The 15,698-nt window shown below is 43.2% G+C and overlaps 1 non-coding gene across 1 annotated transcript; it reads right to left on the reverse strand.

The window, feature by feature from the left end:
- Window positions 1–4,181: 4,181 nt before the first annotated feature.
- On the reverse strand, window positions 4,182–4,287 carry LOC132638948 (small nucleolar RNA R71). The gene has a single exon (XR_009582003.1). It is a non-coding gene; the product is annotated as a small nucleolar RNA R71 (small nucleolar RNA).
- Window positions 4,288–15,698: the final 11,411 nt, after the last annotated feature.

Below are 15,698 nucleotides of genomic sequence, written 5' to 3' on the forward strand. Positions count from 1 at the left end.
TTTGTCACGACCCGTCTAAGGGGGCCGTGACGAGCACCCGGTGCTATCCCACCCGGGCACCCTAGACTTACACTTACTCTTACATCTAGGTGAGCCACATAATTAAACATCCATTTCTTTTCATCAGTCATACTAGTCCCATTGGACGACAATGCCTTTATATTATCATTGGCATCTATACCACGTAAATGTACATGAACCGACAAGGCTAACAAAATGATATACAAAATATAGGCCGACAAGGCCAAACACATTTAACCACGTACACATGTCTATGAGCCTCTAAAGAGAGTATGTCATATAACATAAGCGGGACAGGACCCCGCTATGCTCATAATTATGTACACAAAAGAATAAGTACCCAAAAGCTATAGCTCCGAATGAAATGGAGCTCCACTATGTAGTCCCTGAGAATGTAGCTATGGATCAAGTCTGTCTCCCTGTGCACCTGCGGGCATGACGCAGAGTCCACAAACAAAAGGACGTCGGTACGAAGAATGTACTGAGTATGTAAGGCATGATCAATATCAATATAGAAGCATAATAAGCCACATGAAAAATAGTACAGGATGGGAGATGGTAATATTATCGTCATAAGAACGTACTTGCCTTTCATAGCAACTTTCCATTCTAATGCGTATTTGTGTACATATATCTGTATCCGTATCCATTCCATATTTATACTCATATTCGCATACATACTCGTATCTATATCATATACATATTCATATCATATACATAGCATTTACATAGCATACTCGACCATGCCAAAGTGCAAATCTGCAACTTTCCACATTTTCAGAACCTATAATTAGTCATTATGGAGCATAACCTATCTCTTATTGCATTTGCCTCTGGAATCATACTTAGGGTCGTCAAACGTTGTTCCCTTCTTATTAAAACATCGTATATGCTATGCCCTTGTTAGCTTATCCATTGTACGTTCGCGAAGAAATTTTCAAGGTGTAACATTTTCAAGCAGAAGGAGTTAAATCTGCGGCAGAGGCGGTGGTTAGAGTTATTGAAAGATTACGATGTGAATATTTTGTACCACCCTGGAAAAGCAAATGTAGTAGTTGATGCGCTTAGCCACCGGTCAATGGGCAGTTTATGCGAAGTTCCTTCGGAGAAGAAAGAATTGATTCATGAGCTCCATCAGCTAGCTAACCTTGGAGTACGTCTAATCGATTCAGGTAGTGCAGGAGTTAGTGTTAACAATCCCACGGTTTCGTCCCTGAATGTGTAAGTGAAAGAGCGTCAGTATGAAGATCCTCAGTTGAGTCAGTATAGAGACACACTTCATGAAAAAGAGAGATCTCCATTTAAAACTTCAATGGATGAGATTCTTAGATACCAAGGCTGGCTATGTGTTCCGAACGTTGCAGAATTGTGCCGACGAATTCTGGAAGAAGCCCATTATTCTCGGTATTCTATTCACCCAGGTGCAAAAAAGATGTACTACGATCTCAAATTGATATATTAATGGGATGGCATGAAGAGAGACATAGCAGAATTTGTAGCCCAATGTTCAAATTACCAACAAGTAAAGATCGAACATCAAAAGCCAGGAGGGTTATTGCAAGCAATGGAAATCCCTACTTAGAAGTGGGAAGTGATCAACATGTATTTTATTGTGGGTTTACCTCATTCCCGAGGTAAGCATGATTCTATATGGGTAATTGTGGACAGATTAACAAAGGCATCTCATTTTCTTCCAGTCAGGACCACATACTCAGCAGAAGATTATGCGAGTTTATATCTCAAAGAAATTGTCAGACTTCATGGTGTTCCACTATCCATTATTACAGATATAGGAGCACAATTTACAGCCAAGTTTTAGAAATCTTTCCAGGAAGGTTTGGGTACTCAAGTAAGGCTCAGCACGGCATTTCATCCGCAAACTGATGAGCGAGCCGAGCGTACTATTCAGACCTTGGAAGATATGCTCCGAGCATGTGTGCTGGATTTCGGTGGTAGTTGGGATGATCACCTACCCCTTATTGAGTTTGCATATAACAATAGCTACCATTCCAGTATTCAAATGGCCCCGTATGAAGCTTTATATGGAAGAAAGTGTAGGTCCCCAATTGGATGGTTCGAAATAGGGGAAGTACAGTTAATAGGCCCTGAATTGGTTCAGCAAGCGGTAGAAAAAGTCAAAGTGATCCGAGATCGATTGCTGACAGCCCAAAGTCGTCAAAAGTCTTATGCGGACAACCGCCGGCGAGACTTGGAATTTCAGGTTGACGATTGGGTATTTTTAAAGGTGTGGCCACTGAAAGGGGTGATGAGATTTGGCAAGAAAGGGAAGTTAAGTCCTCGATACATTGGACCTTATAAAATTATCTGCAAGGTGGGTTGATGTGGCGTGATTTTACGCCACAAATCGATGCTTTTCTGCTATAAGTTTTACCTGTTTTTAAGCAAGTCTATGTGATTTTACGTGGTTTTTAGTGTTTTCAGGTGACGGAACAGATTTGGCATGACAACAGTTGAAAGTGCAGAACCAGGTCGTAAACTCAGTTTACGGTCCGTATTCTACAATATGGGCCGTATTCCAAGGTCGTATTAAAGAATAAGCAGAATAGAAAGGCTGGCTGAGAACATGGTGATTTACGAGCTCAGTTTAGGGACTGTATTTCAGTTTACGTTTCATATTCCAACACGTATTTAACCATTCGAGCATTTGGCAGAAAGTCTGAGTTTTGGACCAAAGTGCAAATCTGTAACTTTTATGTTTTCAAAACCTATAAATAGTCATTGTAGGGTTTTTAATAGAAATCAGTTATTATATTTTTGTCGCTTGACTTAGAAAATTAAATACTCTCTAGTTTCTGAAGATTCAAACATCAATTCAAGTATTATCAATTCATCTTTTCTTCAAAAGTAAGCAATTATGAATTCTTCAATTTCTTATTTCTTGTTCTTTGTCATGAGTAGCTAAATTCCCTTACTAGGGTTGTGAACCCAATGATGGGTGTTTTGCCATTGATTTTGTGATTCATATACACATAATGGATTATTAGGGTTTAGTTATTCTTCATTCTTCATTCATAATTAATGGATGCGAATATTGATTAAAGCCATAAACCTTGATTTATTTGGGAAAATAATTCGGGTTGGTAAGAATAACTTACAAGAATTCAAAGCTTTAAACTTTGTTTAATAAATTCACTTAGGAATAAGAAGAATTTACTTGGCATGATTAATCATTCTTCATGGTTACTTTCTTATATTTGGGAAAATCATAGATTGACATAATCTTTATTTATTGGGAAATAGTAGAGATTCACATAGAGATTAAGTGCATTCATATAATGATCCATTATAAGTATATCAAGATCAATACCCATGATCATACACCCTATCTAGCGGGGACACAACTTTAGTTTCTTTTACCATAAATTTTCACCAAAGTAATAGATAGCAATTAGTTATAGAAAAACCAACATTTACCAAAATCATCGGATTAAGACATTAGACCTAGAACTTAGCATCCTACTACTTCAGTAACCTTTTCACACCATATTCCCGGTGGGATTCGACCCCAACCTTGTTGGGTTACTATATTTGACAACGTTCGCATTATACCATTAATAGGTGTAATTTGAGCTTATAATATTTTGGCGCCGTTGTCGGGGAGTGCGGTTTTGAAATTACTAAATAGTGTTTGCTTTGATTAAAGTCTTTTGCTTATTCCATCACACCTTGTTTGCTACTCTGTGTAAACTAGGTGAACATGAATCAAAATTAGCAAAATCAACGTGCTGGTAACTAGGGGAATCAGTTGAATAATCAGGCAAATGATTCAGATGATGAAAATATTTTCGCTGAACTTGTTCCAGAGGAGTACTATGCATCTGCTATTGTTCAGCCTCAAGTGGGAGCTGCTAGTGTGAAAATTGACTCCTCTCTATACCAGCTGTTGAAACGTGAGGGATACTTTCGGAACTCTACCGAGAATGACCCTCAACGTCATTTGCAGAATTTTGTGGATGTGTGTGCTAATCACATCCAGAACAACGTTCCACAAGATGCTATTCAGTTGAGGTTATTCATATATTCCTTAGCTGGAGAGGCAAGAACATGGTTTGAGAAGCTGCCCCGGAATTCGATTACTTCATGGGCAGAGATGGTAGCTGCTTTTCTCACAAAGTGGTACCCCCCTAACAAGAAGTCTGAGATTCGTGACAAGATATATGAATTTAAGCAGCGACTGGGGGAACAACTATATGAAGCCTGGGAGAGATTCAAGGAGTATTTGCAGAAGAACCCGAATCATGGTTTTCCGGAACATATATTAATGGAGAATTTCTACCGAGGGTTAGATCCAGTGACACATTCAGTAGCTAATAATGCAGCTGATGGTTGTTTTATGAATATGACCTTTCGACGAGTGACCGCCATACTTAACAAGCTGACGACTCATAATCAGGCTTGGCACTCAAACAATGCTGATGTGGTACCGTATGGTAGTGCTATGATCCAGAATATAGTGAAGGAGAATCAAGACACCCAGCAAACATTGGCAGAACTTGCAACAAATATTTCCTTGTTGACGAAGAATTTTGATGAATCTCAAATCAAGAAGGTAAATGTTTGTGAAGATGATACAGTTTTGCCAAAAGGGATGTACCATGCTCAAGATGGTCCATTCCATGATGGGCCACCTATGCAGGTTGAAGATGTTAATTATGTTAATAACTCTCAAGGGGGTTACCCAAGAAAAATTACCAAGGTGGCTATCAGAATCAGACTCAATGGAGACCTCAACAAGGTCAAGGTGCTTACAACAACTCTGGGAACTACAACAATAATTATTGTGGTGCGAACCTAGGTAGTTACAACAACAGCAAAATTTTTTGGAACAAGAGTTCCAATCCCTATATACCACCGAAAGGGCAGTCAACAGAGCAAGGTAGTTCGAAGGTTGAAACAATGCTTGAGAAGATTTTGGCAAATCAATCTAAGTCTGAAAGGACTTTATCTGGGCTGACAGAAACAGTGGGTTCCCATACAGTAGCTATTCAGAAGCTTGAGTCGCAGATGAGGGATATTTCTAGAGAGCAGCACCCTCCTAAAAAGGAAGGACTTCCGAGTGACACTATTCCAAATGCCAAGAATGTGGGAGGCAGTGTAGACCGTGTATTTGCCATCACTACTAGGAGTGGTAAGACACTCCAGGGGGCTGCTGAGAAGGTGATTGATCTTCAGCAGATAGATGAAGAGGATGAGGTGCAGTCTGAAGCACCCATTATTGCTTATGAGAATGCTACTAACAAGAAGGTTGTTGATATTGCAGAGATGGTGAAGGAAACTGAAAACACAAGCAAGCAGGCTGTAAAAGGGGCTCTCCGCCCTTTGATGCAGCTTTTCAAATCTAAACCTCCTTTACCTCAAAGGTTGGTAAAGAAGAAGGAAGATGCTAAGTTCGAGAAGTTTTGTGATCAGCTGAAGAAGTTATCTCTGAATTTTCCGTTCATGGAAGCTGTCAAGGAGATGCCCGGTTTTGCGAAATATTTGAAGGATCTGCTGACCAAGAAGAAAATGGTGCAACATGAAACCGTGAGTTTTACCCACACTATAAGTTCCATCATTTCAACTACAACTGTGCAGAAAAAGGGAGATCCTGGGTCGTTTACCATTCCTTGTTCTATTGGGCACTATGATTTTGCTCGTGCTTTGTGTGATAATGGGGCGAGTATAAATTTGATGCCCCTTGCTATATATAAACAATCAGGTTTGGGGATGCCAAGGCCGACTAAAACGAGATTGTAGATGGCTGATAGGTCTATCAAAAGACCTTTTGGGGTGGTTGATGATGTAATTGTGCGGGTTGGTGATTTTATGTTGCCCGCTGATTTTGTGATTCTTGACTGTGTTGTGGATCGGGACATTCCTATCATTCTGGGGAGACCTTTCCTTGCTACAGGGAGGGCTCTGATGGATTCGGAGAAAAATGAAATCAAGTTCCGAGTCAACAATGAAGAAGTGACTTTTCAGGCTAGCAAAGGGATGAAGTTACCATGTTCTTACGAGAGTATTTCGGTAATTGATTCATTTGATGTTCTTGATGAAGCAGTGGAGTTCAAGATGGAAGAAGAAATTTTGGGTGAGGCTTTAGATGGTATTCTTATGAATTTCGATGCTGAAGACATGGAAGGCTATGTGGAGACAGTTAATTCACTTGTTGGGTTGGGCTCATATACATACCACCCAAAGAAGCTGACTCTTGATCTGGAAAATAGAACAACTCCTCCAGCAAAGCCTTCGATCATTGAAGCACCTAAGTTGGAGCTTAAGGATCTACCATCACATCTGAAATATGAGTTCCTTGGTCCAGACAATACATTACCTGTGATTGTGTTATATCCCGTGTTTTCACACGTTTGGAAAGACTTGAATTATATTGGATTTTTGAGATATGAGGTCAAATTTGATGTTCTGTTGAACATAGGAGTTATGCATGAAAGAATAGAATCATGAAAGTGTGGGACAAGGCTAAGGGTAATTTTGGAATTTTGGAAATTAGTTTCGGGAATTACAAAATGTGATCCATAAGTTCTTGGGCTCAAAAAAAATTTAAGTGAATTGGAGCCCAACCCATTGAAGTGGCCGGCCATGGTAGGCCTTGGCCCAAGCCCAATTAATGTGGTCATGTGCAAGACATGTGACCACTAATTATAAGAGAAGACCAAGTCTTCATATTAATCCATTAGAAGCAAGAACAAGTAAGAGCAAAAAAAATAAGAGAGAGAGAGGAGGGTTTCGGGTTTGCCCTCCAAATTTAACCATCCAAAATCTTGCTTCAAAAATTCATTTCTTGTTAAATTCCTACTAATTCAAGGTTCCTTTGCATCTTGGTATAGTTGGATTGGAGTGGGGAGCACTAGAATCCCCAAGGTGATCATATATTCAAGTGAAGGAGACTTGAAGAAAAGGTAAGAATTTCTACCTTGTTATTGTGTTGTTGAGCCTTATTTGTGTTGTAGTATGTGGAAATGTGCTTATTGTATGAAGAAATGGAAGTTTGCAAAGTGGGTGTGTGTGTGAGTGTGTAGCCGTATGTATATATATGATGTATAGCCACAAATGTGTTGAAATTATGTTGTATTCTAGTTATGAATGTGATGGAATTCATGTTGAGAATGAAAGTGGAATAAATTTGATTGAATGGCTAACAATAGCACTTGGCCGTGTGGTGTATGTGGTTTGAGAATAAAATGGATTGAGTTTGTTTAATGTTTTAGAGTGTTGGTATTGTGATGTTTGTAATGTGAACGACGTTAGTATGATATAAGTTTGTATTGAATTGGAAGGTAGGAACTTATGTCGTTTTAGTATGATTTTCCGTCGTTAAGGAAATGAAGTGTTTGGTTGTGAATTATGATGTTCATTGATGAATTTGGAAGTTGGAAACTAGTTATGAAATCATATGCTAAGGATTTGATGTTTTGCATAAGTTATGCTTTTGGCGGAAAAGTGTATATCAAGTGTATATCCTAAGAGAAATGATATGAGATATCTTTAGATTCATGTGGTGATGATCTTAAATGATAATGGATGTGAGATTATAATGTTAATTCGAAAATTTGGGTTGGATTGATAATTAAGTTAACTTGTGAGAAAAATTGCTAGTTGAAGGATAATTGTGCCTTTAATGTTCATTGTTGGCATTAATGTTGTTGTTTGGGTTGTTGTTGATGAATTATAGCCGAGTTGAATTCTCGGGGTGCTATATGTCTAGGGGAAGTGCTGCCGAAATTTCGGTAGCCAAATTTGCATTAAATTGAGACTTTGGTAATTATGGCTTACAAATGGTAAACTTGACCATTTGCAGTTTTTTGACGAAACGGGAAGTGACTTTTGGAAGGCGTTAGGAGCGTGAAAGGTATGTAAAGCAACCCTATTACTTCCCTTGGCATGCCTTTAGTGAGTTAGGGTCGGATCCGGGCCTCGAAGGACCTCGTGGCCCTCGGAATCCGCAAAGGAAATTTTCCATTTTTCCTTCAATGGAATTGAACCAATTTGGTGCCCTTTGCTTGAAATAAGGCACCTTTTCTTCAAACTACTCGAAACGTCGTCGAATGTCCGTAGAACCTTTTTAGGTGACTCCATATGGTTAAAGAACACTGTTTGAGCCCGCCGCCTTGTTTGTCCCGAGGCGGGCCCGCTAATTACGATTTTGCCCTTATGAGTCAAGGCTTCCTTTTTAAGCAAATTTTTGAAAGAAAATGTGTTGACTACCTTTAAATTATCTAAAGAATGTGGTTTAAATATTCTATCAAGCCTAATGAATTATTTTGATACCCGGTATGACTTCGGGAAAGCTATACTTCCGTAATTTATTTTGACATACGAAATGTGTTATTCTGATCCCGTTTTATTCCATTTGATTTATTCGTCTTCGATACGCTTCGTCGAGTCTTTGAAGATAATTATGACGTTTTAAAATTGCATTAGTTTCTCACTACTCTATTCGTGGATGTCCCAACGTTTCCCACACTGAGCCCGGGCCAGGATATGTTGTCAAGCGTAATCTTCTGCATTGTTCGCCGCGCCCCGAGGTGAGGGGGCAGGTATACGCGTACATGGGTCTGTGGAGTATGATGTGCCATGTCCGCCTGTTCTGATCTGATCTGTTATGGCCATTCTGATATGACATTTTATGATACGGGGCCACGCCCCCTTTTTCTGATTCCTATCTGTTGTGGCACCGATGTCGGGAGGGTGACCACGTTCTGTCTGCCGAGCCCCATGGCTGGGGCCGGATATGATATGACATATGATTTTGTACACACTCTGTCTGTTTTGAAAATATGCATATGACACTCAGGATTTTCTACTCAGTTTTCTGAATCTGTTATGATTTATACTTCTGTGATTCTGCTTTACATATTCAGTACATATTTCGTACTGACCCCCTTGCTTCGGGGGATGCGTTTTTATGCCGCGCAGGTACAGACGACAGGTTTGCCGATCCACACGTTTAGGATCCTACTACTGCTATTTTGGGGCGCTCTCTTCTTCAGAGCCCATCTTTTGGTACAGTTTGACACCTCTATCTGGATGTGTACATTATTCTGGGTATGACGGGGCCCTGTCCCGTCTTATGATTATGCTGGGTTCTGTAGAGGTCTGTGGATATATCTGCGTGGGTTCTGTACATACGTTTGGGGTATTTTGTTCTATGACGGCCTTCTCGGCCTATGTGTGCCAAGCCTACCTTTCTGTTAATTTCTGTAGTATTCACTAATGTTATTATATTATTATTCTGTTAATTTGCTAATCTGGGTATCGGGTACGTATAGGTGCCCACCTAGGGCACCGGTCACGGCCCACGGGGTTGGGTCGTGACAAAAGTGGTATCAGAGCGGTTCGTCCTCGGAATGTCCACAGACCGTGTCTAGTAGAGTCTTGTTTATCGGTGTGTTGTGCACCACGCCTATAAACGGGAGGCTACAGGGCATTAGGATACTACCCTTCTTTCTGTCTTAGATCGTGCGTTAGAGCTGTGTTATAAAGATGACTCCTCCCTAACGAATGGTTACATTTGCAGATATGCCTCCGAAAAAGGCAACAGCGGCCCAAAAGGGCAAGTCAGTGGCCGTAGGAGAGACGAGCCGGGTCCAGAGGACTACCAGGGCCCAGACATATATTGCTCCGGAGACTTTGCCCCAGACAGAGGGTTCGTCTACACCGCCGCTAGTAGAGGAGATTGGGGCAGCCGTAGCTGCAGATCGGGGGACGGCTCCTCCGCCAGCTCCTGCAGTTCCAGTACCTGAGCCTCCAGCTCCACGGCCAGGCACTGAGGATCAGTCCATGAGGGAGGCGATTCAGTTATTGACCAGATTGGTGGCAGGACAGGCCCAGGGCCACGGACTGGGAGGCGACCGGATGTATAGGCGTGACAGTTCGAGGGCCCGGGAGTTCTTGACTTGTGGTCCTCCAGAGTTCTACGGGACAAAGCCCGACGAGGATCCCGAGGAGTTTATCAGGAAGATGCGGCGCACTCTAGAGCTGATTAATGCTTCCGAGACAGAGTCAGTCGCATTGGCTTCGTACCGGTTATATGACGTGGCAGCGAACTGGTATGAGTCGTGGAAGCTATCCCGAGGGGACGACGCTTCCCCAGCAGTTTGGAGTGACTTTTCTTAGGCCTTTCTTGGACATTTTCTGCCCCCAGAGTTATGACGAGCCAGGGCTGACAGAATTTTGTTATTGAGACAGAAGGGCCGCAGTATCCGGGACTACAGTTTGGAGTTTGATTCCTTGGCCCGATATGCGCCTACTGTGGTGGCTACGATGGCGGACAGGATACACAGATATATTATGGGGCTTGATCGCTATTTTATTGATAGTTGTTTGGTATTGGCGGCTCAGCCCGATATGGATATTGCCCGTATTTAGGCGCACGCCCAGGGCATGGAGGATAGGGGCCGAGGGGGACAGCAGGCCGATAGGGGCCAGGACCGGAGACCGCCCAAGAGGGCCAGATCATCGGGGTATTCTGGAGATTTTCGGGGCAGGCAGCCCCAGCAGCCGCAGCAGCCTAGCAGATTTTCATCACAGCCGGCACAGAGCGCACCTCCCCAGCCTACAGGTCGCAGATTTGATGGCCCAGGGTATTCAGGAGCAGGCCAGAGCTCCAGGGCATCAGGCTCGCGGACAGATAGGGGTTCTGGTCAGATGAGGCCACCCAGAGTTCAGTGTTCTTTCTGTGGTAGATATCACCCGGGCGTGTGCTACAGAGCCACCGGGGCATGCTTTTCTTGTTGCCGTCAGGGTCATTCGGTGAGAGATTGCCCGTATAAGGGCAGTGCGGGTGGTGCAGCGCAGCCTACCGGATCAGCCGCTGGGTCTTCATCTTCATCAGTGGCTATGCGCCCCACGGGGCAGGGTACTCCGGCACCAGCAGGTCGCGGCAGAGGCCGTGGTGCAGCTTCTGGTATTGGCGGTCCTTCGAACCGCATCTATGCTTTGGCCAGTCGTCAGGATCAGGAGGCATCTCCTAATGTCGTTACAGGTACTTTATCGGTCTTCTCTCGATATGTGTATGCATTAATTGATCCAGGTTCGACTTTATCATATATTTCGCCCCTTGTTGCTGGTAAAATTGGTATTATGTCTGAGCCTATAGAGCCATTCGAGGTGGCCACACCGATCGGAGACTATATTGTAGCGAATCAGGTGTATAAAAATTGTTCTGTAGTTGTATGTGACCGTGACACTAAGGCAGATTTGGTGGAGCTAGATATGATTGAATTCGACGTTATTATGGGTATGGATTGGCTAGCTTCCTGTTATGCTCATGTGGACTGCCAGAATAAGGTAGTCCGTTTCCAGTTTCCCGGGGAGCCAGTTGTAGTGTGGGCTGGTAATACAGCATCGCCGAAAGGTAAGTTTATTTCATACCTTAAGGCGAAGAAAATGATCAGAAAGGGCTATATTTATCATCTGGTACGGGTACAAGACTTGACAGCAGAGACGCCGGCACTTCAGTCAGTCCCCGTGGTTAATGAGTTTCCAGATGTTTTTCCCGACGAGCTTCCAGGTCTTCCGCCAGAGCGGGAGATAGATTTCTCTATTGATTTACTCCCAGGTACTCAGCCTATCTCTATTCCTCCGTATAGAATGGCGCCGGCAGAACTGAAGGAGTTGAAAGAGCAGTTGAAGGATTTACTAGATAAGGGCTTCATCAGGCCCAGTACTTCGCCTTGGGGAGCTCCGGTATTATTTGTGCGTAAGAAAGACGGGTCGCTGCGTATGTGTATTGACTATCGGCAGCTGAATAAGGTAACTATAAAGAATAAATACCCCCTCCCCTGGATTGATGATTTGTTTGATCAGCTGCAGGGCGCTAAGTGCTTCTCGAAGATAGATCTTCGGTCCGGTTATCACCAGGTACGAGTTCGCGAGGCTGATATTCCTAAGACAGCTTTCCGGACCCGATACGGGCATTATGAGTTCAGGGTCATGTCTTTTGGGCTTACTAATGCCCCCGCGGTATTTATGGATTTGATGAACCGGGTATTCAGGCCGTTTTTGGACATGTTTGTGATTGTATTTATTGACGATATCCTGGTTTATTCTCGGTCTGAGGCGGAGCACGCGGATCATCTCAGATCGGTATTAGGGGTACTCCGACATCAGAAGCTGTATGCGAAATTTTCTAAGTGTGAATTCTGGCTATCTTCAGTGGCTTTCTTGGGCCATGTTATTGCAGTTGATGGTGTCCGGGTGGACACACAGAAGATCGAGGCTGTGAAGAATTGGCCCAGACCCACGACGCCTACAGAGGTACGCAGTTTCTTAGGCTTAGCAGGTTATTACAGGAGATTCGTGGAGAAGTTTGCTTCGATTTCAGCGCCTTTGACAAGGCTGACTCAGAAGGGAGCTAAGTTCCAGTGGTCTGATGCTTGTGAACGAAGCTTCCAGTCGCTGAAGGAGAAGCTGACTACAGCCCCAGTTCTGACTCTTCCCGAGGGACCGGATGGGTATGTCATCTATTGTGACGCTTCTGGCATTGGGTTAGGCTGTGTATTGATGCAGCACGGCAGAGTTATAGCGTATGCTTCCCGGCAGCTCAAGAAGCATGAGAAGAATTATCCTACTCACGACCTGGAGCTCGCAGCGGTGATTCATGCTCTGAAGATATGGAGACACTATTTATATGGCGTTCATGTGGATATTTATACTGATCATAAGAGCCTCCAGTATATTTTCAGACAGAGAGAGCTTAATTTGCGGCAGCGGAGGTGGTTGGAGCTTCTGAAGGATTATGACGTGGATATTTTGTATCATCCGGGTAAGGCTAATGTTGTTACGGATGCGCTCAGTCGGAAGTCCATGGGCAGTTTGGCAGACTTACGGCCGGGCAGGAGAGAGATAGCCCGTGATATTCAGCAGTTGGCCAGTCTTGGGATTCGTCTGGCCGATTCTGGAGACACCCGGATTTCTGTTCGAGGGGTTTCTGAGTCCTCCATCAGAGACGATATTAGGCGGCATCAGTTCGAGGATCCTGTCTTAGCTCGGTACAGGGACACAGCTTATGATAAGGAGAGAACCCCGTTCGAGTTTTCGCCGGACGGCACTTTATTATACAGGGGCAGGTTGTGTGTACCTGACATTGCAGGCCTTCGGCAGCAGGTTATGAGCGAGGCACATTATGCTCGCTATTCAGTCCATCCGGGGTCTACGAAGATGTATCATGACCTTTGATGTTTTTACTGGTGGGACGGTATGAAGCGGGACATTGCAGAGTTCGTCGCTCAGTGTCCTAATTGTCAGCAGGTCAAGATTGAGCACCAGAAGCCGGGAGGACTGCTACAGGAGATGGAGATTCCGACATGGAAGTGGGAGGCTATTAATATGGACTTCATTACGGGTTTGCCTCGCACTCCACGGAAGTATGACTCCATTTGGGTCGTCGTGGATAGGCTGACGAAATCAGCCCATTTTCTTCCCGTCAGGACTACTTATTCCGCCGAGGATTATGCCAGGCTCTATATTAAGGAGATTGTGAAGCTTCACGGAGTTCCTCTATCAATTATCTCTAACAGAGGCGCCCAGTTTACGGCGCATTTCTGGAGATCTTTTCAGGAGGGTCTAGGGACTCAGGTGAGCTTGAGCACAGCGTTTCATCCTCAGAGCGACGGTCAGGCCGAGCGCACTATACAGACGCTGGAGGATATGTTGCGGGCCTGCGTTATTGATTTCAGAGGCAGCTGGGACGATCACTTGCCGTTGATCGAGTTTGCATATAATAATAGTTACCATTCCAGCATCCAAATGGCTCCGTACGAGGCTTTATATGGCAGGAAGTGCAGATCGCCGGTTGGCTGGTTTGATATTGGCGAGACAGAGTTAATCGGCCCAGATATGGTCCAGCAGGCTGTGGATAAGGTGAAACTTATTCGAGAGCGACTGTTGGCAGCCCAGAGTCGACAGAAGTCATACGCGGATAGAAGGCGTCGACCGTTAGAGTTTCAGGTAGGCGATTGGGTATTTCTGAAGGTATCGCCTATGAAAGGCGTGATGCGGTTCGGCAGGAAGGGTAAGCTCAGTCCGCGTTATATTGGGCCTTATCAGATTGTTCGGAAAGCTGGGAATGTCGCCTATGAGTTAGATCTGCCATCTGATTTGGAAGCGGTGCATCCGGTGTTCCACGTCTCTATGCTTCGTAAATGCATCGGAGACCCTTCCAGAGTATTCCCTGCCGATGATATTCAGGTGACGGAGCAGTTATCGTACGAGGAGCAGCCCGTATCTATTTTGGATCGCCAGGTAAGGAGGCTCCGAAATAAAGATGTGGCCTCCGTTAAGGTACTGTGGCGGAATGATAACCGGGAGGAGATGACCTGGGAGTCGGAGGAAGAAATGAAGAAGAAATACCCTCATCTGTTCCCTATGGCCACAGGTAACCTCAAATCCCTGCTCAATTTCATTTCAAAATAAATCGTATGAAATTATATGTTGTCTGTAAGCATGAACTCCCCCAAAGTGTTCTCAAACCCTATAAGATTAATTTTACATTCGAGGACGAATGTTCTAAAGGGGGGGAGGATGTTATATCCCGTGTTTTCACACGTTTGGAAAGACTTGAATTATATTGGATTTTTGAGATATGAGGTCAAATTTGATGTTCTGTTGAACATAGGAGTTATGCATGAAAGAATAGAATCATGAAAGTGTGGGACAAGGCTAAGGGTAATTTTGGAATTTTGGAAATTAGTTTCGGGAATTACAAAATGTGATCCATAAGTTCTTGGGCTAAAAAAAAATTTAAGTGAATTGGAGCCCAACCCATTGAAGTGGTCGGCCATGGTAGGCCTTGGCCCAAGCCCAATTAATGTGGTCATGTGCAAGACATGTGACCACTAATTATAAGAGAAGACCAAGTCTTCATATTAATCCATTAGAAGCAAGAACAAGTAAGAGCAAAAAAATAAGAGAGAGAGAGGAGGGTTTCGGGTTTGCCCTCCAAATTTAACCATCCAAAATCTTGCTTCAAAAATTCATTTCTTGTTAAATTCCTACTAATTCAAGGTTCCTTTGCATCTTGGTATAGTTGGATTGGAGTGGGGAGCACTAGAATCCCCAAGGTGATCATATATTCAAGTGAAGGAGACTTGAAGAAAAGGTAAGAATTTCTACCTTGTTATTGTGTTGTTGAGCCTTATTTGTGTTGTAGTATGTGGAAATGTGCTTATTGTATGAAGAAATGAAAGTTTGCAAAGTGGGTGTGTGTGTGAGTGTGTAGCCGTATGTATATATATGATGTATAGCCACAAATGTGTTGAAATTATGTTGTATTCTAGTTATGAATGTGATGGAATTCATGTTGAGAATGAAAGTGGAATAAATTTGATTGAATGGCTAACAATAGCACTTGGCCGTGTGGTGTATGTGGTTTGAGAATAAAATGGATTGAGTTTGTTTAATGTTTTAGAGTGTTGGTATTGTGATGTTTGTAATGTGAACGACGTTAGTATGATATAAGTTTGTATTGAATTGGAAGGTAGGAACTTATGTCGTTTTAGTATGATTTTCCGTCGTTAAGGAAATGAAGTGTTTGGTTGTGAATTATGATGTTCATTGATGAATTTGGAAGTTGGAAACTAGTTATGAAATCATATGCTAAGGATTTGATGTTTTGCATAAGTTATGCTTTTGGCGGAAAAGTGTATATCAAGTGT

Source organism: Lycium barbarum, chromosome 4 (assembly GCF_019175385.1).
Source record: "Lycium barbarum isolate Lr01 chromosome 4, ASM1917538v2, whole genome shotgun sequence".
NCBI classification, from domain to species: domain Eukaryota; kingdom Viridiplantae; phylum Streptophyta; class Magnoliopsida; order Solanales; family Solanaceae; genus Lycium; species Lycium barbarum.